General features: G+C 48.4%; 13 non-coding genes and 1 pseudogene across 13 annotated transcripts; all 14 read left to right on the plus strand.

The window, feature by feature from the left end:
* The first annotated feature begins 410 nt into the window (after positions 1-410).
* On the plus strand, positions 411-601 carry LOC142710308 (U2 spliceosomal RNA). The gene has a single exon (XR_012869372.1). It is a non-coding gene; the product is annotated as a U2 spliceosomal RNA (small nuclear RNA).
* A 1,272-nt stretch (positions 602-1,873) lies between these two features.
* Positions 1,874-2,064, plus strand: LOC142710309 (U2 spliceosomal RNA). The gene has a single exon (XR_012869373.1). It is a non-coding gene; the product is annotated as a U2 spliceosomal RNA (small nuclear RNA).
* Positions 2,065-3,345: 1,281 nt separating this feature from the next.
* LOC142710310 (U2 spliceosomal RNA) lies at positions 3,346-3,536 on the plus strand. The gene has a single exon (XR_012869374.1). It is a non-coding gene; the product is annotated as a U2 spliceosomal RNA (small nuclear RNA).
* A 1,300-nt stretch (positions 3,537-4,836) lies between these two features.
* Positions 4,837-5,027, plus strand: LOC142710311 (U2 spliceosomal RNA). The gene has a single exon (XR_012869375.1). It is a non-coding gene; the product is annotated as a U2 spliceosomal RNA (small nuclear RNA).
* A 1,292-nt stretch (positions 5,028-6,319) lies between these two features.
* On the plus strand, positions 6,320-6,510 carry LOC142710312 (U2 spliceosomal RNA). The gene has a single exon (XR_012869376.1). It is a non-coding gene; the product is annotated as a U2 spliceosomal RNA (small nuclear RNA).
* A 1,284-nt stretch (positions 6,511-7,794) lies between these two features.
* Positions 7,795-7,985, plus strand: LOC142710313 (U2 spliceosomal RNA). The gene has a single exon (XR_012869377.1). It is a non-coding gene; the product is annotated as a U2 spliceosomal RNA (small nuclear RNA).
* A 1,284-nt stretch (positions 7,986-9,269) lies between these two features.
* On the plus strand, positions 9,270-9,460 carry LOC142710314 (U2 spliceosomal RNA). Its single transcript, XR_012869378.1, has one exon. It is a non-coding gene; the product is annotated as a U2 spliceosomal RNA (small nuclear RNA).
* Positions 9,461-10,748: 1,288 nt separating this feature from the next.
* Positions 10,749-10,939, plus strand: LOC142710315 (U2 spliceosomal RNA). Its single transcript, XR_012869379.1, has one exon. It is a non-coding gene; the product is annotated as a U2 spliceosomal RNA (small nuclear RNA).
* A 1,284-nt stretch (positions 10,940-12,223) lies between these two features.
* Positions 12,224-12,451, plus strand: LOC142710331 (U2 spliceosomal RNA; annotated as a pseudogene).
* Positions 12,452-13,735: 1,284 nt separating this feature from the next.
* Positions 13,736-13,926, plus strand: LOC142710317 (U2 spliceosomal RNA). Its single transcript, XR_012869381.1, has one exon. It is a non-coding gene; the product is annotated as a U2 spliceosomal RNA (small nuclear RNA).
* Positions 13,927-16,075: 2,149 nt separating this feature from the next.
* LOC142710320 (U2 spliceosomal RNA) lies at positions 16,076-16,266 on the plus strand. Its single transcript, XR_012869382.1, has one exon. It is a non-coding gene; the product is annotated as a U2 spliceosomal RNA (small nuclear RNA).
* A 1,276-nt stretch (positions 16,267-17,542) lies between these two features.
* Positions 17,543-17,733, plus strand: LOC142710328 (U2 spliceosomal RNA). The gene has a single exon (XR_012869390.1). It is a non-coding gene; the product is annotated as a U2 spliceosomal RNA (small nuclear RNA).
* A 1,280-nt stretch (positions 17,734-19,013) lies between these two features.
* Positions 19,014-19,204, plus strand: LOC142710327 (U2 spliceosomal RNA). Its single transcript, XR_012869389.1, has one exon. It is a non-coding gene; the product is annotated as a U2 spliceosomal RNA (small nuclear RNA).
* Positions 19,205-20,488: 1,284 nt separating this feature from the next.
* LOC142710321 (U2 spliceosomal RNA) lies at positions 20,489-20,679 on the plus strand. Its single transcript, XR_012869383.1, has one exon. It is a non-coding gene; the product is annotated as a U2 spliceosomal RNA (small nuclear RNA).
* Positions 20,680-21,796: the final 1,117 nt, after the last annotated feature.

Genomic DNA, 21,796 nt, shown 5'->3' on the forward strand with positions numbered 1-21,796 from the left:
GGGCCTCAGAGATAAAAGCCTGGGCCCAGGCAGTGTTGGTCAGTGCTGCTCAGCAGGCAGCACTGGACTGGACTGGATTACAGCTGATACAAGGTGTGAAGGAACAAGGGGTGGCTGTGGGCATGCACTTGCTGCCGCTGCCAGTGTTTATCTGCATGGCAGCAGGGCATTTGGGCGTTGCCAGGAAGGCGTTTTTATGTAGATTCCTCCTCTTTCAGCACTGCATTGTGGTGCAAGCAAAAGAAGCAAATCCTGTCTGGCTTCCTCTCCGGCCTTTATTCACCTCCCGTGTAGCTGTGAGTGTGTGAGCCTGCAGGGCCCCATGGAATTGCCTAGAAGTAGGCTGAATCGCTGCAAGGGCTGAACAGCAGTATCGGGCAGGCTCGGGCAACGCGCGGCCCGTTCGGGTTATCGCTTCTCGGCCTTTTGGCTAAGATCAAGTGTAGTATCTGTTCTTATCAGTTTAATATCTGATACGTCCCCTATCTGGGGACCATATATTAAATGGATTTTTAGAACAGGGAGATGGAAATAGAGCTTGCTCTGTCCACTCCACGCATTGACCTGGTATTGCAGTATTTCCAGGACCGGTGCACCCTTTCCTTATGTGTTGACTAAAAGCAGATTCCAAAAGTGTTTTTTGTCTTTGCTATTGTTTCTGTCTTTCTGAAGGGATCTCCCCTTTTAATCCCATTATTTCAACACCTGTTGGACAATGCATGAGTGATAATGAGCTCATTGATTAAATGCAATTAATGAATAGATTGCCACCTCTTGTTGTGTGTCGTCTGTGTTTCTGTGTTTCCGGCATTTCACATTGGAACACCTCATTCACCTTCCTTGTCTTCTCTCCGCCCTCCCTTTTAGGTAAGTTAAAGAGCTGCACCTGAGCCAGCCACTGATTGATTGATTGATTGATTGATTGATTGATTGATGCAGCACAACAGTCAAATAGTGGAGTGGAGTAGGGGAACAGCAAACAGCCAATAAAGCAGCCCGCCCGCTCGCCTGCCCGCCACAATGGACCTACCTGTGTACACTAGATGGATGTGATGGAATGTACTGTCGTCCCTACATTTCAAGAAGAAGTAAGAATTGCAGTTGCAACAAAGCCTTGCTTGCCTACAAAGAGAGCAGCAATTTGGATTTGTTACTATGTTACCTAGAAGAATAACAAACTGTGCAAGGATGGAGGTTGTAGGAGCAAGGAGAAGTTGTCTGTAAAGTTGGTGGATGCCTATTTTCCATTTTGCAGTCCCTTGTCTCCCTCTTGTGGCCTCCTGGAGGCAACTAGCTGTGCAAAAAAAAGACAGCCTGGCGGCCGGCTGTTGCAGTGTTGCCCTCTCAGGCAACACTGAGTGACTGACTGAGCCTCACCGTCTTATATAAAGTTCAGACGGAACTTTGCACGTGTCATAGTGGAGCCCTCAGGATTCCAGAGCCAGCTTTCTGACATCATAATGGGGCCTCAGAGATAAAAGCCTGGGCCCAGGCAGTGTTGGTCAGTGCTGCTCAGCAGGCAGCACTGGACTGGACTGGATTACAGCTGATACAAGGTGTGAAGGAACAAGGGGTGGCTGTGGGCATGCACTTGCTGCCGCTGCCAGTGTTTATCTGCATGGCAGCAGGGCATTTGGGCGTTGCCAGGAAGGCGTTTTTATGTAGATTCCTCCTCTTTCAGCACTGCATTGTGGTGCAAGCAAAAGAAGCAAATCCTGTCTGGCTTCCTCTCCGGCCTTTATTCACCTCCCGTGTAGCTGTGAGTGTGTGAGCCTGCAGGGCCCCATGGAATTGCCTAGAAGTAGGCTGAATCGCTGCAAGGGCTGAACAGCAGTATCGGGCAGGCTCGGGCAACGCGCGGCCCGTTCGGGTTATCGCTTCTCGGCCTTTTGGCTAAGATCAAGTGTAGTATCTGTTCTTATCAGTTTAATATCTGATACGTCCCCTATCTGGGGACCATATATTAAATGGATTTTTAGAACAGGGAGATGGAAATAGAGCTTGCTCTGTCCACTCCACGCATTGACCTGGTATTGCAGTATTTCCAGGACCGGTGCACCCTTTCCTTATGTGTTGACTAAAAGCAGATTCCAAAAGTGTTTTTTGTCTTTGCTATTGTTTCTGTCTTTCTGAAGGGATCTCCCCTTTTTATCCCATTATTTCAACACCTGTTGGACAATGCATGAGTGATAATGAGCTCATTGATTAAATGCAATTAATGAATAGATTGCCACCTCTTGTTGTGTGTCGTCTGTGTTTCTGTGTTTCCGGCATTTCACATTGGAACACCTCATTCACCTTCCTTGTCTTCTCTCCGCCCTCCCTTTTAGGTAAGTTAAAGAGCTGCACCTGAGCCAGCCACTGATTGATTGATTGATTGATTGATTGATTGATTGATTGATTGATTGCAGCACAACAGTCAAATAGTGGAGTGGAGTAGGGGAACAGCAAACAGCCAATAAAGCAGCCCGCCCGCTCGCCTGCCCGCCACAATGGACCTACCTGTGTACACTAGATGGATGTGATGGAATGTACTGTCGTCCCTACATTTCAAGAAGAAGTAAGAATTGCAGTTGCAACAAAGCCTTGCTTGCCTACAAAGAGAGCAGCAATTTGGATTTGTTACTATGTTACCTAGAAGAATAACAAACTGTGCAAGGATGGAGGTTGTAGGAGCAAGGAGAAGTTGTCTGTAAAGTTGGTGGATGCCTATTTTCCATTTTGCAGTCCCTTGTCTCCCTCTTGTGGCCTCCTGGAGGCAACTAGCTGTGCAAAAAAAAGACAGCCTGGCGGCCGGCTGTTGCAGTGTTGCCCTCTCAGGCAACACTGAGTGACTGACTGAGCCTCACCGTCTTATATAAAGTTCAGACGGAACTTTGCACGTGTCATAGTGGAGCCCTCAGGATTCCAGAGCCAGCTTTCTGACATCATAATGGGGCCTCAGAGATAAAAGCCTGGGCCCAGGCAGTGTTGGTCAGTGCTGCTCAGCAGGCAGCACTGGACTGGACTGGATTACAGCTGATACAAGGTGTGAAGGAACAAGGGGTGGCTGTGGGCATGCACTTGCTGCCGCTGCCAGTGTTTATCTGCATGGCAGCAGGGCATTTGGGCGTTGCCAGGAAGGCGTTTTTATGTAGATTCCTCCTCTTTCAGCACTGCATTGTGGTGCAAGCAAAAGAAGCAAATCCTGTCTGGCTTCCTCTCCGGCCTTTATTCACCTCCCGTGTAGCTGTGAGTGTGTGAGCCTGCAGGGCCCCATGGAATTGCCTAGAAGTAGGCTGAATCGCTGCAAGGGCTGAACAGCAGTATCGGGCAGGCTCGGGCAACGCGCGGCCCGTTCGGGTTATCGCTTCTCGGCCTTTTGGCTAAGATCAAGTGTAGTATCTGTTCTTATCAGTTTAATATCTGATACGTCCCCTATCTGGGGACCATATATTAAATGGATTTTTAGAACAGGGAGATGGAAATAGAGCTTGCTCTGTCCACTCCACGCATTGACCTGGTATTGCAGTATTTCCAGGACCGGTGCACCCTTTCCTTATGTGTTGACTAAAAGCAGATTCCAAAAGTGTTTTTTGTCTTTGCTATTGTTTCTGTCTTTCTGAAGGGATCTCCCCTTTTAATCCCATTATTTCAACACCTGTTGGACAATGCATGAGTGATAATGAGCTCATTGATTAAATGCAATTAATGAATAGATTGCCACCTCTTGTTGTGTGTCGTCTGTGTTTCTGTGTTTCCGGCATTTCACATTGGAACACCTCATTCACCTTCCTTGTCTTCTCTCCGCCCTCCCTTTTAGGTAAGTTAAAGAGCTGCACCTGAGCCAGCCACTGATTGATTGATTGATTGATTGATTGATTGATTGATTGATTGATTGATTGATTGATTGATTGATGCAGCACAACAGTCAAATAGTGGAGTGGAGTAGGGGAACAGCAAACAGCCAATAAAGCAGCCCGCCCGCTCGCCTGCCCGCCACAATGGACCTACCTGTGTACACTAGATGGATGTGATGGAATGTACTGTCGTCCCTACATTTCAAGAAGAAGTAAGAATTGCAGTTGCAACAAAGCCTTGCTTGCCTACAAAGAGAGCAGCAATTTGGATTTGTTACTATGTTACCTAGAAGAATAACAAACTGTGCAAGGATGGAGGTTGTAGGAGCAAGGAGAAGTTGTCTGTAAAGTTGGTGGATGCCTATTTTCCATTTTGCAGTCCCTTGTCTCCCTCTTGTGGCCTCCTGGAGGCAACTAGCTGTGCAAAAAAAAGACAGCCTGGCGGCCGGCTGTTGCAGTGTTGCCCTCTCAGGCAACACTGAGTGACTGACTGAGCCTCACCGTCTTATATAAAGTTCAGACGGAACTTTGCACGTGTCATAGTGGAGCCCTCAGGATTCCAGAGCCAGCTTTCTGACATCATAATGGGGCCTCAGAGATAAAAGCCTGGGCCCAGGCAGTGTTGGTCAGTGCTGCTCAGCAGGCAGCACTGGACTGGACTGGATTACAGCTGATACAAGGTGTGAAGGAACAAGGGGTGGCTGTGGGCATGCACTTGCTGCCGCTGCCAGTGTTTATCTGCATGGCAGCAGGGCATTTGGGCGTTGCCAGGAAGGCGTTTTTATGTAGATTCCTCCTCTTTCAGCACTGCATTGTGGTGCAAGCAAAAGAAGCAAATCCTGTCTGGCTTCCTCTCCGGCCTTTATTCACCTCCCGTGTAGCTGTGAGTGTGTGAGCCTGCAGGGCCCCATGGAATTGCCTAGAAGTAGGCTGAATCGCTGCAAGGGCTGAACAGCAGTATCGGGCAGGCTCGGGCAACGCGCGGCCCGTTCGGGTTATCGCTTCTCGGCCTTTTGGCTAAGATCAAGTGTAGTATCTGTTCTTATCAGTTTAATATCTGATACGTCCCCTATCTGGGGACCATATATTAAATGGATTTTTAGAACAGGGAGATGGAAATAGAGCTTGCTCTGTCCACTCCACGCATTGACCTGGTATTGCAGTATTTCCAGGACCGGTGCACCCTTTCCTTATGTGTTGACTAAAAGCAGATTCCAAAAGTGTTTTTTGTCTTTGCTATTGTTTCTGTCTTTCTGAAGGGATCTCCCCTTTTAATCCCATTATTTCAACACCTGTTGGACAATGCATGAGTGATAATGAGCTCATTGATTAAATGCAATTAATGAATAGATTGCCACCTCTTGTTGTGTGTCGTCTGTGTTTCTGTGTTTCCGGCATTTCACATTGGAACACCTCATTCACCTTCCTTGTCTTCTCTCCGCCCTCCCTTTTAGGTAAGTTAAAGAGCTGCACCTGAGCCAGCCATTGATTGATTGATTGATTGATTGATTGATTGATTGATTGATTGATTGATTGATTGATGCAGCACAACAGTCAAATAGTGGAGTGGAGTAGGGGAACAGCAAACAGCCAATAAAGCAGCCCGCCCGCTCGCCTGCCCGCCACAATGGACCTACCTGTGTACACTAGATGGATGTGATGGAATGTACTGTCGTCCCTACATTTCAAGAAGAAGTAAGAATTGCAGTTGCAACAAAGCCTTGCTTGCCTACAAAGAGAGCAGCAATTTGGATTTGTTACTATGTTACCTAGAAGAATAACAAACTGTGCAAGGATGGAGGTTGTAGGAGCAAGGAGAAGTTGTCTGTAAAGTTGGTGGATGCCTATTTTCCATTTTGCAGTCCCTTGTCTCCCTCTTGTGGCCTCCTGGAGGCAACTAGCTGTGCAAAAAAAAGACAGCCTGGCGGCCGGCTGTTGCAGTGTTGCCCTCTCAGGCAACACTGAGTGACTGACTGAGCCTCACCGTCTTATATAAAGTTCAGACGGAACTTTGCACGTGTCATAGTGGAGCCCTCAGGATTCCAGAGCCAGCTTTCTGACATCATAATGGGGCCTCAGAGATAAAAGCCTGGGCCCAGGCAGTGTTGGTCAGTGCTGCTCAGCAGGCAGCACTGGACTGGACTGGATTACAGCTGATACAAGGTGTGAAGGAACAAGGGGTGGCTGTGGGCATGCACTTGCTGCCGCTGCCAGTGTTTATCTGCATGGCAGCAGGGCATTTGGGCGTTGCCAGGAAGGCGTTTTTATGTAGATTCCTCCTCTTTCAGCACTGCATTGTGGTGCAAGCAAAAGAAGCAAATCCTGTCTGGCTTCCTCTCCGGCCTTTATTCACCTCCCGTGTAGCTGTGAGTGTGTGAGCCTGCAGGGCCCCATGGAATTGCCTAGAAGTAGGCTGAATCGCTGCAAGGGCTGAACAGCAGTATCGGGCAGGCTCGGGCAACGCGCGGCCCGTTCGGGTTATCGCTTCTCGGCCTTTTGGCTAAGATCAAGTGTAGTATCTGTTCTTATCAGTTTAATATCTGATACGTCCCCTATCTGGGGACCATATATTAAATGGATTTTTAGAACAGGGAGATGGAAATAGAGCTTGCTCTGTCCACTCCACGCATTGACCTGGTATTGCAGTATTTCCAGGACCGGTGCACCCTTTCCTTATGTGTTGACTAAAAGCAGATTCCAAAAGTGTTTTTTGTCTTTGCTATTGTTTCTGTCTTTCTGAAGGGATCTCCCCTTTTAATCCCATTATTTCAACACCTGTTGGACAATGCATGAGTGATAATGAGCTCATTGATTAAATGCAATTAATGAATAGATTGCCACCTCTTGTTGTGTGTCGTCTGTGTTTCTGTGTTTCCGGCATTTCACATTGGAACACCTCATTCACCTTCCTTGTCTTCTCTCCGCCCTCCCTTTTAGGTAAGTTAAAGAGCTGCACCTGAGCCAGCCACTGATTGATTGATTGATTGATTGATTGATTGATTGATTGATTGATTGATGCAGCACAACAGTCAAATAGTGGAGTGGAGTAGGGGAACAGCAAACAGCCAATAAAGCAGCCCGCCCGCTCGCCTGCCCGCCACAATGGACCTACCTGTGTACACTAGATGGATGTGATGGAATGTACTGTCGTCCCTACATTTCAAGAAGAAGTAAGAATTGCAGTTGCAACAAAGCCTTGCTTGCCTACAAAGAGAGCAGCAATTTGGATTTGTTACTATGTTACCTAGAAGAATAACAAACTGTGCAAGGATGGAGGTTGTAGGAGCAAGGAGAAGTTGTCTGTAAAGTTGGTGGATGCCTATTTTCCATTTTGCAGTCCCTTGTCTCCCTCTTGTGGCCTCCTGGAGGCAACTAGCTGTGCAAAAAAAAGACAGCCTGGCGGCCGGCTGTTGCAGTGTTGCCCTCTCAGGCAACACTGAGTGACTGACTGAGCCTCACCGTCTTATATAAAGTTCAGACGGAACTTTGCACGTGTCATAGTGGAGCCCTCAGGATTCCAGAGCCAGCTTTCTGACATCATAATGGGGCCTCAGAGATAAAAGCCTGGGCCCAGGCAGTGTTGGTCAGTGCTGCTCAGCAGGCAGCACTGGACTGGACTGGATTACAGCTGATACAAGGTGTGAAGGAACAAGGGGTGGCTGTGGGCATGCACTTGCTGCCGCTGCCAGTGTTTATCTGCATGGCAGCAGGGCATTTGGGCGTTGCCAGGAAGGCGTTTTTATGTAGATTCCTCCTCTTTCAGCACTGCATTGTGGTGCAAGCAAAAGAAGCAAATCCTGTCTGGCTTCCTCTCCGGCCTTTATTCACCTCCCGTGTAGCTGTGAGTGTGTGAGCCTGCAGGGCCCCATGGAATTGCCTAGAAGTAGGCTGAATCGCTGCAAGGGCTGAACAGCAGTATCGGGCAGGCTCGGGCAACGCGCGGCCCGTTCGGGTTATCGCTTCTCGGCCTTTTGGCTAAGATCAAGTGTAGTATCTGTTCTTATCAGTTTAATATCTGATACGTCCCCTATCTGGGGACCATATATTAAATGGATTTTTAGAACAGGGAGATGGAAATAGAGCTTGCTCTGTCCACTCCACGCATTGACCTGGTATTGCAGTATTTCCAGGACCGGTGCACCCTTTCCTTATGTGTTGACTAAAAGCAGATTCCAAAAGTGTTTTTTGTCTTTGCTATTGTTTCTGTCTTTCTGAAGGGATCTCCCCTTTTAATCCCATTATTTCAACACCTGTTGGACAATGCATGAGTGATAATGAGCTCATTGATTAAATGCAATTAATGAATAGATTGCCACCTCTTGTTGTGTGTCGTCTGTGTTTCTGTGTTTCCGGCATTTCACATTGGAACACCTCATTCACCTTCCTTGTCTTCTCTCCGCCCTCCCTTTTAGGTAAGTTAAAGAGCTGCACCTGAGCCAGCCACTGATTGATTGATTGATTGATTGATTGATTGATTGATTGATTGATTGATGCAGCACAACAGTCAAATAGTGGAGTGGAGTAGGGGAACAGCAAACAGCCAATAAAGCAGCCCGCCCGCTCGCCTGCCCGCCACAATGGACCTACCTGTGTACACTAGATGGATGTGATGGAATGTACTGTCGTCCCTACATTTCAAGAAGAAGTAAGAATTGCAGTTGCAACAAAGCCTTGCTTGCCTACAAAGAGAGCAGCAATTTGGATTTGTTACTATGTTACCTAGAAGAATAACAAACTGTGCAAGGATGGAGGTTGTAGGAGCAAGGAGAAGTTGTCTGTAAAGTTGGTGGATGCCTATTTTCCATTTTGCAGTCCCTTGTCTCCCTCTTGTGGCCTCCTGGAGGCAACTAGCTGTGCAAAAAAAAGACAGCCTGGCGGCCGGCTGTTGCAGTGTTGCCCTCTCAGGCAACACTGAGTGACTGACTGAGCCTCACCGTCTTATATAAAGTTCAGACGGAACTTTGCACGTGTCATAGTGGAGCCCTCAGGATTCCAGAGCCAGCTTTCTGACATCATAATGGGGCCTCAGAGATAAAAGCCTGGGCCCAGGCAGTGTTGGTCAGTGCTGCTCAGCAGGCAGCACTGGACTGGACTGGATTACAGCTGATACAAGGTGTGAAGGAACAAGGGGTGGCTGTGGGCATGCACTTGCTGCCGCTGCCAGTGTTTATCTGCATGGCAGCAGGGCATTTGGGCGTTGCCAGGAAGGCGTTTTTATGTAGATTCCTCCTCTTTCAGCACTGCATTGTGGTGCAAGCAAAAGAAGCAAATCCTGTCTGGCTTCCTCTCCGGCCTTTATTCACCTCCCGTGTAGCTGTGAGTGTGTGAGCCTGCAGGGCCCCATGGAATTGCCTAGAAGTAGGCTGAATCGCTGCAAGGGCTGAACAGCAGTATCGGGCAGGCTCGGGCAACGCGCGGCCCGTTCGGGTTATCGCTTCTCGGCCTTTTGGCTAAGATCAAGTGTAGTATCTGTTCTTATCAGTTTAATATCTGATACGTCCCCTATCTGGGGACCATATATTAAATGGATTTTTAGAACAGGGAGATGGAAATAGAGCTTGCTCTGTCCACTCCACGCATTGACCTGGTATTGCAGTATTTCCAGGACCGGTGCACCCTTTCCTTATGTGTTGACTAAAAGCAGATTCCAAAAGTGTTTTTTGTCTTTGCTATTGTTTCTGTCTTTCTGAAGGGATCTCCCCTTTTTATCCCATTATTTCAACACCTGTTGGACAATGCATGAGTGATAATGAGCTCACTGATTAAATGCAATTAATGAATAGATTGCCACCTCTTGTTGTGTGTCGTCTGTGTTTCTGTGTTTCCGGCATTTCACATTGGAACACCTCATTCACCTTCCTTGTCTTCTCTCCGCCCTCCCTTTTAGGTAAGTTAAAGAGCTGCACCTGAGCCAGCCACTGATTGATTGATTGATTGATTGATTGATTGATTGATTGATTGATTGATTGATGCAGCACAACAGTCAAATAGTGGAGTGGAGTAGGGGAACAGCAAACAGCCAATAAAGCAGCCCGCCCGCTCGCCTGCCCGCCACAATGGACCTACCTGTGTACACTAGATGGATGTGATGGAATGTACTGTCGTCCCTACATTTCAAGAAGAAGTAAGAATTGCAGTTGCAACAAAGCCTTGCTTGCCTACAAAGAGAGCAGCAATTTGGATTTGTTACTATGTTACCTAGAAGAATAACAAACTGTGCAAGGATGGAGGTTGTAGGAGCAAGGAGAAGTTGTCTGTAAAGTTGGTGGATGCCTATTTTCCATTTTGCAGTCCCTTGTCTCCCTCTTGTGGCCTCCTGGAGGCAACTAGCTGTGCAAAAAAAAGACAGCCTGGCGGCCGGCTGTTGCAGTGTTGCCCTCTCAGGCAACACTGAGTGACTGACTGAGCCTCACCGTCTTATATAAAGTTCAGACGGAACTTTGCACGTGTCATAGTGGAGCCCTCAGGATTCCAGAGCCAGCTTTCTGACATCATAATGGGGCCTCAGAGATAAAAGCCTGGGCCCAGGCAGTGTTGGTCAGTGCTGCTCAGCAGGCAGCACTGGACTGGACTGGATTACAGCTGATACAAGGTGTGAAGGAACAAGGGGTGGCTGTGGGCATGCACTTGCTGCCGCTGCCAGTGTTTATCTGCATGGCAGCAGGGCATTTGGGCGTTGCCAGGAAGGCGTTTTTATGTAGATTCCTCCTCTTTCAGCACTGCATTGTGGTGCAAGCAAAAGAAGCAAATCCTGTCTGGCTTCCTCTCCGGCCTTTATTCACCTCCCGTGTAGCTGTGAGTGTGTGAGCCTGCAGGGCCCCATGGAATTGCCTAGAAGTAGGCTGAATCGCTGCAAGGGCTGAACAGCAGTATCGGGCAGGCTCGGGCAACGCGCGGCCCGTTCGGGTTATCGCTTCTCGGCCTTTTGGCTAAGATCAAGTGTAGTATCTGTTCTTATCAGTTTAATATCTGATACGTCCCCTATCTGGGGACCATATATTAAATGGATTTTTAGAACAGGGAGATGGAAATAGAGCTTGCTCTGTCCACTCCACGCATTGACCTGGTATTGCAGTATTTCCAGGACCGGTGCACCCTTTCCTTATGTGTTGACTAAAAGCAGATTCCAAAAGTATTTTTTGTCTTTGCTATTGTTTCTGTCTTTCTGAAGGGATCTCCCCTTTTAATCCCATTATTTCAACACCTGTTGGACAATGCATGAGTGATAATGAGCTCATTGATTAAATGCAATTAATGAATAGATTGCCACCTCTTGTTGTGTGTCGTCTGTGTTTCTGTGTTTCCGGCATTTCACATTGGAACACCTCATTCACCTTCCTTGTCTTCTCTCCGCCCTCCCTTTTAGGTAAGTTAAAGAGCTGCACCTGAGCCAGCCACTGATTGATTGATTGATTGATTGATTGATTGATTGATTGATTGATTGATGCAGCACAACAGTCAAATAGTGGAGTGGAGTAGGGGAACAGCAAACAGCCAATAAAGCAGCCCGCCCGCTCGCCTGCCCGCCACAATGGACCTACCTGTGTACACTAGATGGATGTGATGGAATGTACTGTCGTCCCTACATTTCAAGAAGAAGTAAGAATTGCAGTTGCAACAAAGCCTTGCTTGCCTACAAAGAGAGCAGCAATTTGGATTTGTTACTATGTTACCTAGAAGAATAACAAACTGTGCAAGGATGGAGGTTGTAGGAGCAAGGAGAAGTTGTCTGTAAAGTTGGTGGATGCCTATTTTCCATTTTGCAGTCCCTTGTCTCCCTCTTGTGGCCTCCTGGAGGCAACTAGCTGTGCAAAAAAAAGACAGCCTGGCGGCCGGCTGTTGCAGTGTTGCCCTCTCAGGCAACACTGAGTGACTGACTGAGCCTCACCGTCTTATATAAAGTTCAGACGGAACTTTGCACGTGTCATAGTGGAGCCCTCAGGATTCCAGAGCCAGCTTTCTGACATCATAATGGGGCCTCAGAGATAAAAGCCTGGGCCCAGGCAGTGTTGGTCAGTGCTGCTCAGCAGGCAGCACTGGACTGGACTGGATTACAGCTGATACAAGGTGTGAAGGAACAAGGGGTGGCTGTGGGCATGCACTTGCTGCCGCTGCCAGTGTTTATCTGCATGGCAGCAGGGCATTTGGGCGTTGCCAGGAAGGCGTTTTTATGTAGATTCCTCCTCTTTCAGCACTGCATTGTGGTGCAAGCAAAAGAAGCAAATCCTGTCTGGCTTCCTCTCCGGCCTTTATTCACCTCCCGTGTAGCTGTGAGTGTGTGAGCCTGCAGGGCCCCATGGAATTGCCTAGAAGTAGGCTGAATCGCTGCAAGGGCTGAACAGCAGTATCGGGCAGGCTCGGGCAACGCGCGGCCCGTTCGGGTTATCGCTTCTCGGCCTTTTGGCTAAGATCAAGTGTAGTATCTGTTCTTATCAGTTTAATATCTGATACGTCCCCTATCTGGGGACCATATATTAAATGGATTTTTAGAACAGGGAGATGGAAATAGAGCTTGCTCTGTCCACTCCACGCATTGACCTGGTTAGAGCTTGCTCTGTCCACTCCACGCATTGACCTGGTATTGCAGTATTTCCAGGACCGGTGCACCCTTTCCTTATGTGTTGACTAAAAGCAGATTCCAAAAGTGTTTTTTGTCTTTGCTATTGTTTCTGTCTTTCTGAAGGGATCTCCCCTTTTAATCCCATTATTTCAACACCTGTTGGACAATGCATGAGTGATAATGAGCTCATTGATTAAATGCAATTAATGAATAGATTGCCACCTCTTGTTGTGTGTCGTCTGTGTTTCTGTGTTTCCGGCATTTCACATTGGAACACCTCATTCACCTTCCTTGTCTTCTCTCCGCCCTCCCTTTTAGGTAAGTTAAAGAGCTGCACCTGAGCCAGCCACTGATTGATTGATTGATTGATTGATTGATTGATTGATTGATTGATTGATGCAGCACAACAGTCAAATAGTGGAGTGGAGTAGGGGAACAGCAAACAGCCAATAAAGCAGCCCGCCCGCTCGCCTGCCCGCCACAATGGACCTACCTGTGTACACTAGATGGATGTGATGGAATGTACTGTCGTCCCTACATTTCAAGAAGAAGTAAGAATTGCAGTTGCAACAAAGCCTTGCTTGCCTACAAAGAGAGCAGCAATTTGGATTTGTTACTATGTTACCTAGAAGAATAACAAACTGTGCAAGGATGGAGGTTGTAGGAGCAAGGAGAAGTTGTCTGTAAAGTTGGTGGATGCCTATTTTCCATTTTGCAGTCCCTTGTCTCCCTCTTGTGGCCTCCTGGAGGCAACTAGCTGTGCAAAAAAAAGACAGCCTGGCGGCCGGCTGTTGCAGTGTTGCCCTCTCAGGCAACACTGAGTGACTGACTGAGCCTCACCGTCTTATATAAAGTTCAGACGGAACTTTGCACGTGTCATAGTGGAGCCCTCAGGATTCCAGAGCCAGCTTTCTGACATCATAATGGGGCCTCAGAGATAAAAGCCTGGGCCCAGGCAGTGTTGGTCAGTGCTGCTCAGCAGGCAGCACTGGACTGGACTGGATTACAGCTGATACAAGGTGTGAAGGAACAAGGGGTGGCTGTGGGCATGCACTTGCTGCCGCTGCCAGTGTTTATCTGCATGGCAGCAGGGCATTTGGGCGTTGCCAGGAAGGCGTTTTTATGTAGATTCCTCCTCTTTCAGCACTGCATTGTGGTGCAAGCAAAAGAAGCAAATCCTGTCTGGCTTCCTCTCCGGCCTTTATTCACCTCCCGTGTAGCTGTGAGTGTGTGAGCCTGCAGGGCCCCATGGAATTGCCTAGAAGTAGGCTGAATCGCTGCAAGGGCTGAACAGCAGTATCGGGCAGGCTCGGGCAACGCGCGGCCCGTTCGGGTTATCGCTTCTCGGCCTTTTGGCTAAGATCAAGTGTAGTATCTGTTCTTATCAGTTTAATATCTGATACGTCCCCTATCTGGGGACCATATATTAAATGGATTTTTAGAACAGGGAGATGGAAATAGAGCTTGCTCTGTCCACTCCACGCATTGACCTGGTATTGCAGTATTTCCAGGACCGGTGCACCCTTTCCTTATGTGTTGACTAAAAGCAGATTCCAAAAGTGTTTTTTGTCTTTGCTATTGTTTCTGTCTTTCTGAAGGGATCTCCCCTTTTAATCCCATTATTTCAACACCTGTTGGACAATGCATGAGTGATAATGAGCTCATTGATTAAGGCGGGATTCACACGACCGGGTCGGGTCCGAGCCCGAGTGCCGGCCGGTAAAATCGGCCATTCTGCCCGGCCGGTTTGCATAAAGTTATGCATCCGTGCCGGGCCGGGTAGATCCGGACAGTGACATCAGCGGCAGCTCCTGAAGGGGAATCCCCATGTGTTCGGGGATTCCGCTTCAGGAGTTTCCCCTGATGTCACTGCCCAGATATGGACAGAGACATCAAGCGCTCTGTCCAGGAGCGGAATCCCCGAACACACGGGGATTCCGCTCCTTCAAGGAGCTAAAGTGCGGCTAGCACATAGCAGAGCGGGGAGATATCTCCCCGCTCTGCTATAGTGGCGTCGCTACAGTAGTAGCAGCCGCAGCAGCTGCTGCTACTAGCGGCGCCATCTAAGGTGTCGCCGAGCCAGGGTGCTTTTAACAAGCAGGGGAAGGGAGCCAGCGCAGCGCTCCCTCCACCTGCTGTACACCCCGGCCCTGCAACACAGTGTGCAGCGATGCCATTCGTCAAAATGGCATCAACTCCTCCTCCTCACATGCACTCTGCGCTGTGAGGAGGAGGAGATAGAGCGCAAGCGCCGGGAAACCCGGCCATCACTCGGAACACATTCCGGTGATGGCCGTGTAATACCCGGCCCCATAGACTTCTATGGGAGCCGGGCGGCCGGGTGTCCGGGCAAAGATAGAGCATGTCCTATTTTTTGACGGCCGGATTTTCCGGCCGTCAAAAAATCGGTCGTGTGAATAGCCCCATTAGGGGTCTATCATTCCTAATGCAGCCGGGTGCCGGCCGATTTATGAACGGCCGGCACCCGGACGGGAAACCCTGCCGTGTGAATGAGGCCTAAATGCAATTAATGAATAGATTGCCACCTCTTGTTGTGTGTCGTCTGTGTTTCTGTGTTTCCGGCATTTCACATTGGAACACCTCATTCACCTTCCTTGTCTTCTCTCCGCCCTCCCTTTTAGGTAAGTTAAAGAGCTGCACCTGAGCCAGCCACTGATTGATTGATTGATTGATTGATTGATTGATTGATTGATTGATTGATTGATTGATTGATTGATGCAGCACAACAGTCAAATAGTGGAGTGGAGTAGGGGAACAGCAAACAGCCAATAAAGCAGCCCGCCCGCTCGCCTGCCCGCCACAATGGACCTACCTGTGTACACTAGATGGATGTGATGGAATGTACTGTCGTCCCTACATTTCAAGAAGAAGTAAGAATTGCAGTTGCAACAAAGCCTTGCTTGCCTACAAAGAGAGCAGCAATTTGGATTTGTTACTATGTTACCTAGAAGAATAACAAACTGTGCAAGGATGGAGGTTGTAGGAGCAAGGAGAAGTTGTCTGTAAAGTTGGTGGATGCCTATTTTCCATTTTGCAGTCCCTTGTCTCCCTCTTGTGGCCTCCTGGAGGCAACTAGCTGTGCAAAAAAAAGACAGCCTGGCGGCCGGCTGTTGCAGTGTTGCCCTCTCAGGCAACACTGAGTGACTGACTGAGCCTCACCGTCTTATATAAAGTTCAGACGGAACTTTGCACGTGTCATAGTGGAGCCCTCAGGATTCCAGAGCCAGCTTTCTGACATCATAATGGGGCCTCAGAGATAAAAGCCTGGGCCCAGGCAGTGTTGGTCAGTGCTGCTCAGCAGGCAGCACTGGACTGGACTGGATTACAGCTGATACAAGGTGTGAAGGAACAAGGGGTGGCTGTGGGCATGCACTTGCTGCCGCTGCCAGTGTTTATCTGCATGGCAGCAGGGCATTTGGGCGTTGCCAGGAAGGCGTTTTTATGTAGATTCCTCCTCTTTCAGCACTGCATTGTGGTGCAAGCAAAAGAAGCAAATCCTGTCTGGCTTCCTCTCCGGCCTTTATTCACCTCCCGTGTAGCTGTGAGTGTGTGAGCCTGCAGGGCCCCATGGAATTGCCTAGAAGTAGGCTGAATCGCTGCAAGGGCTGAACAGCAGTATCGGGCAGGCTCGGGCAACGCGCGGCCCGTTCGGGTTATCGCTTCTCGGCCTTTTGGCTAAGATCAAGTGTAGTATCTGTTCTTATCAGTTTAATATCTGATACGTCCCCTATCTGGGGACCATATATTAAATGGATTTTTAGAACAGGGAGATGGAAATAGAGCTTGCTCTGTCCACTCCACGCATTGACCTGGTATTGCAGTATTTCCAGGACCGGTGCACCCTTTCCTTATGTGTTGACTAAAAGCAGATTCCAAAAGTGTTTTTTGTCTTTGCTATTGTTTCTGTCTTTCTGAAGGGATCTCCCCTTTTAATCCCATTATTTCAACACCTGTTGGACAATGCATGAGTGATAATGAGCTCATTGATTAAATGCAATTAATGAATAGATTGCCACCTCTTGTTGTGTGTCGTCTGTGTTTCTGTGTTTCCGGCATTTCACATTGGAACACCTCATTCACCTTCCTTGTCTTCTCTCCGCCCTCCCTTTTAGGTAAGTTAAAGAGCTGCACCTGAGCCAGCCACTGATTGATTGATTGATTGATTGATTGATTGATTGATTGATGCAGCACAACAGTCAAATAGTGGAGTGGAGTAGGGGAACAGCAAACAGCCAATAAAGCAGCCCGCCCGCTCGCCTGCCCGCCACAATGGACCTACCTGTGTACACTAGATGGATGTGATGGAATGTACTGTCGTCCCTACATTTCAAGAAGAAGTAAGAATTGCAGTTGCAACAAAGCCTTGCTTGCCTACAAAGAGAGCAGCAATTTGGATTTGTTACTATGTTACCTAGAAGAATAACAAACTGTGCAAGGATGGAGGTTGTAGGAGCAAGGAGAAGTTGTCTGTAAAGTTGGTGGATGCCTATTTTCCATTTTGCAGTCCCTTGTCTCCCTCTTGTGGCCTCCTGGAGGCAACTAGCTGTGCAAAAAAAAGACAGCCTGGCGGCCGGCTGTTGCAGTGTTGCCCTCTCAGGCAACACTGAGTGACTGACTGAGCCTCACCGTCTTATATAAAGTTCAGACGGAACTTTGCACGTGTCATAGTGGAGCCCTCAGGATTCCAGAGCCAGCTTTCTGACATCATAATGGGGCCTCAGAGATAAAAGCCTGGGCCCAGGCAGTGTTGGTCAGTGCTGCTCAGCAGGCAGCACTGGACTGGACTGGATTACAGCTGATACAAGGTGTGAAGGAACAAGGGGTGGCTGTGGGCATGCACTTGCTGCCGCTGCCAGTGTTTATCTGCATGGCAGCAGGGCATTTGGGCGTTGCCAGGAAGGCGTTTTTATGTAGATTCCTCCTCTTTCAGCACTGCATTGTGGTGCAAGCAAAAGAAGCAAATCCTGTCTGGCTTCCTCTCCGGCCTTTATTCACCTCCCGTGTAGCTGTGAGTGTGTGAGCCTGCAGGGCCCCATGGAATTGCCTAGAAGTAGGCTGAATCGCTGCAAGGGCTGAACAGCAGTATCGGGCAGCCTCGGGCAACGCGCGGCCCGTTCGGGTTATCGCTTCTCGGCCTTTTGGCTAAGATCAAGTGTAGTATCTGTTCTTATCAGTTTAATATCTGATACGTCCCCTATCTGGGGACCATATATTAAATGGATTTTTAGAACAGGGAGATGGAAATAGAGCTTGCTCTGTCCACTCCACGCATTGACCTGGTATTGCAGTATTTCCAGGACCGGTGCACCATTTCCTTATGTGTTGACTAAAAGCAGATTCCAAAAGTGTTTTTTGTCTTTGCTATTGTTTCTGTCTTTCTGAAGGGATCTCCCCTTTTAATCCCATTATTTCAACACCTGTTGGACAATGCATGAGTGATAATGAGCTCATTGATTAAATGCAATTAATGAATAGATTGCCACCTCTTGTTGTGTGTCGTCTGTGTTTCTGTGTTTCCGGCATTTCACATTGGAACACCTCATTCACCTTCCTTGTCTTCTCTCCGCCCTCCCTTTTAGGTAAGTTAAAGAGCTGCACCTGAGCCAGCCACTGATTGATTGATTGATTGATTGATTGATTGATTGATTGATTGATGCAGCACAACAGTCAAATAGTGGAGTGGAGTAGGGGAACAGCAAACAGCCAATAAAGCAGCCCGCCCGCTCGCCTGCCCGCCACAATGGACCTACCTGTGTACACTAGATGGATGTGATGGAATGTACTGTCGTCCCTACATTTCAAGAAGAAGTAAGAATTGCAGTTGCAACAAAGCCTTGCTTGCCTACAAAGAGAGCAGCAATTTGGATTTGTTACTATGTTACCTAGAAGAATAACAAACTGTGCAAGGATGGAGGTTGTAGGAGCAAGGAGAAGTTGTCTGTAAAGTTGGTGGATGCCTATTTTCCATTTTGCAGTCCCTTGTCTCCCTCTTGTGGCCTCCTGGAGGCAACTAGCTGTGCAAAAAAAAGACAGCCTGGCGGCCGGCTGTTGCAGTGTTGCCCTCTCAGGCAACACTGAGTGACTGACTGAGCCTCACCGTCTTATATAAAGTTCAGACGGAACTTTGCACGTGTCATAGTGGAGCCCTCAGGATTCCAGAGCCAGCTTTCTGACATCATAATGGGGCCTCAGAGATAAAAGCCTGGGCCCAGGCAGTGTTGGTCAGTGCTGCTCAGCAGGCAGCACTGGACTGGACTGGATTACAGCTGATACAAGGTGTGAAGGAACAAGGGGTGGCTGTGGGCATGCACTTGCTGCCGCTGCCAGTGTTTATCTGCATGGCAGCAGGGCATTTGGGCGTTGCCAGGAAGGCGTTTTTATGTAGATTCCTCCTCTTTCAGCACTGCATTGTGGTGCAAGCAAAAGAAGCAAATCCTGTCTGGCTTCCTCTCCGGCCTTTATTCACCTCCCGTGTAGCTGTGAGTGTGTGAGCCTGCAGGGCCCCATGGAATTGCCTAGAAGTAGGCTGAATCGCTGCAAGGGCTGAACAGCAGTATCGGGCAGGCTCGGGCAACGCGCGGCCCGTTCGGGTTATCGCTTCTCGGCCTTTTGGCTAAGATCAAGTGTAGTATCTGTTCTTATCAGTTTAATATCTGATACGTCCCCTATCTGGGGACCATATATTAAATGGATTTTTAGAACAGGGAGATGGAAATAGAGCTTGCTCTGTCCACTCCACGCATTGACCTGGTATTGCAGTATTTCCAGGACCGATGCACCCTTTCCTTATGTGTTGACTAAAAGCAGATTCCAAAAGTGTTTTTTGTCTTTGCTATTGTTTCTGTCTTTCTGAAGGGATCTCCCCTTTTAATCCCATTATTTCAACACCTGTTGGACAATGCATGAGTGATAATGAGCTCATTGATTAAATGCAATTAATGAATAGATTGCCACCTCTTGTTGTGTGTCGTCTGTGTTTCTGTGTTTCCGGCATTTCACATTGGAACACCTCATTCACCTTCCTTGTCTTCTCTCCGCCCTCCCTTTTAGGTAAGTTAAAGAGCTGCACCTGAGCCAGCCACTGATTGATTGATTGATTGATTGATTGATTGATTGATTGATTGATTGATGCAGCACAACAGTCAAATAGTGGAGTGGAGTAGGGGAACAGCAAACAGCCAATAAAGCAGCCCGCCCGCTCGCCTGCCCGCCACAATGGACCTACCTGTGTACACTAGATGGATGTGATGGAATGTACTGTCGTCCCTACATTTCAAGAAGAAGTAAGAATTGCAGTTGCAACAAAGCCTTGCTTGCCTACAAAGAGAGCAGCAATTTGGATTTGTTACTATGTTACCTAGAAGAATAACAAACTGTGCAAGGATGGAGGTTGTAGGAGCAAGGAGAAGTTGTCTGTAAAGTTGGTGGATGCCTATTTTCCATTTTGCAGTCCCTTGTCTCCCTCTTGTGGCCTCCTGGAGGCAACTAGCTGTGCAAAAAAAAGACAGCCTGGCGGCCGGCTGTTGCAGTGTTGCCCTCTCAGGCAACACTGAGTGACTGACTGAGCCTCACCGTCTTATATAAAGTTCAGACGGAACTTTGCACGTGTCATAGTGGAGCCCTCAGGATTCCAGAGCCAGCTTTCTGACATCATAATGGGGCCTCAGAGATAAAAGCCTGGGCCCAGGCAGTGTTGGTCAGTGCTGCTCAGCAGGCAGCACTGGACTGGACTGGATTACAGCTGATACAAGGTGTGAAGGAACAAGGGGTGGCTGTGGGCATGCACTTGCTGCCGCTGCCAGTGTTTATCTGCATGGCAGCAGGGCATTTGGGCGTTGCCAGGAAGGCGTTTTTATGTAGATTCCTCCTCTTTCAGCACTGCATTGTGGTGCAAGCAAAAGAAGCAAATCCTGTCTGGCTTCCTCTCCGGCCTTTATTCACCTCCCGTGTAGCTGTGAGTGTGTGAGCCTGCAGGGCCCCATGGAATTGCCTAGAAGTAGGCTGAATCGCTGCAAGGGCTGAACAGCAGTATCGGGCAGGCTCGGGCAACGCGCGGCCCGTTCGGGTTATCGCTTCTCGGCCTTTTGGCTAAGATCAAGTGTAGTATCTGTTCTTATCAGTTTAATATCTGATACGTCCCCTATCTGGGGACCATATATTAAATGGATTTTTAGAACAGGGAGATGGAAATAGAGCTTGCTCTGTCCACTCCACGCATTGACCTGGTATTGCAGTATTTCCAGGACCGGTGCACCCTTTCCTTATGTGTTGACTAAAAGCAGATTCCAAAAGTGTTTTTTGTCTTTGCTATTGTTTCTGTCTTTCTGAAGGGATCTCCCCTTTTAATCCCATTATTTCAACACCTGTTGGACAATGCATGAGTGATAATGAGCTCATTGATTAAATGCAATTAATGAATAGATTGCCACCTCTTGTTGTGTGTCGTCTGTGTTTCTGTGTTTCCGGCATTTCACATTGGAACACCTCATTCACCTTCCTTGTCTTCTCTCCGCCCTCCCTTTTAGGTAAGTTAAAGAGCTGCACCTGAGCCAGCCACTGATTGATTGATTGATTGATTGATTGATTGATTGATTGATTGATTGATGCAGCACAACAGTCAAATAGTGGAGTGGAGTAGGGGAACAGCAAACAGCCAATAAAGCAGCCCGCCCGCTCGCCTGCCCGCCACAATGGACCTACCTGTGTACACTAGATGGATGTGATGGAATGTACTGTCGTCCCTACATTTCAAGAAGAAGTAAGAATTGCAGTTGCAACAAAGCCTTGCTTGCCTACAAAGAGAGCAGCAATTTGGATTTGTTACTATGTTACCTAGAAGAATAACAAACTGTGCAAGGATGGAGGTTGTAGGAGCAAGGAGAAGTTGTCTGTAAAGTTGGTGGATGCCTATTTTCCATTTTGCAGTCCCTTGTCTCCCTCTTGTGGCCTCCTGGAGGCAACTAGCTGTGCAAAAAAAAGACAGCCTGGCGGCCGGCTGTTGCAGTGTTGCCCTCTCAGGCAACACTGAGTGACTGACTGAGCCTCACCGTCTTATATAAAGTTCAGACGGAACTTTGCACGTGTCATAGTGGAGCCCTCAGGATTCCAGAGCCAGCTTTCTGACATCATAATGGGGCCTCAGAGATAAAAGCCTGGGCCCAGGCAGTGTTGGTCAGTGCTGCTCAGCAGGCAGCACTGGACTGGACTGGATTACAGCTGATACAAGGTGTGAAGGAACAAGGGGTGGCTGTGGGCATGCACTTGCTGCCGCTGCCAGTGTTTATCTGCATGGCAGCAGGGCATTTGGGCGTTGCCAGGAAGGCGTTTTTATGTAGATTCCTCCTCTTTGAGCACTGCATTGTGGTGCAAGCAAAAG

Source organism: Rhinoderma darwinii, unplaced genomic scaffold (assembly GCF_050947455.1).
Source record: "Rhinoderma darwinii isolate aRhiDar2 unplaced genomic scaffold, aRhiDar2.hap1 Scaffold_4230, whole genome shotgun sequence".
Classification (NCBI taxonomy): domain Eukaryota; kingdom Metazoa; phylum Chordata; class Amphibia; order Anura; family Rhinodermatidae; genus Rhinoderma; species Rhinoderma darwinii.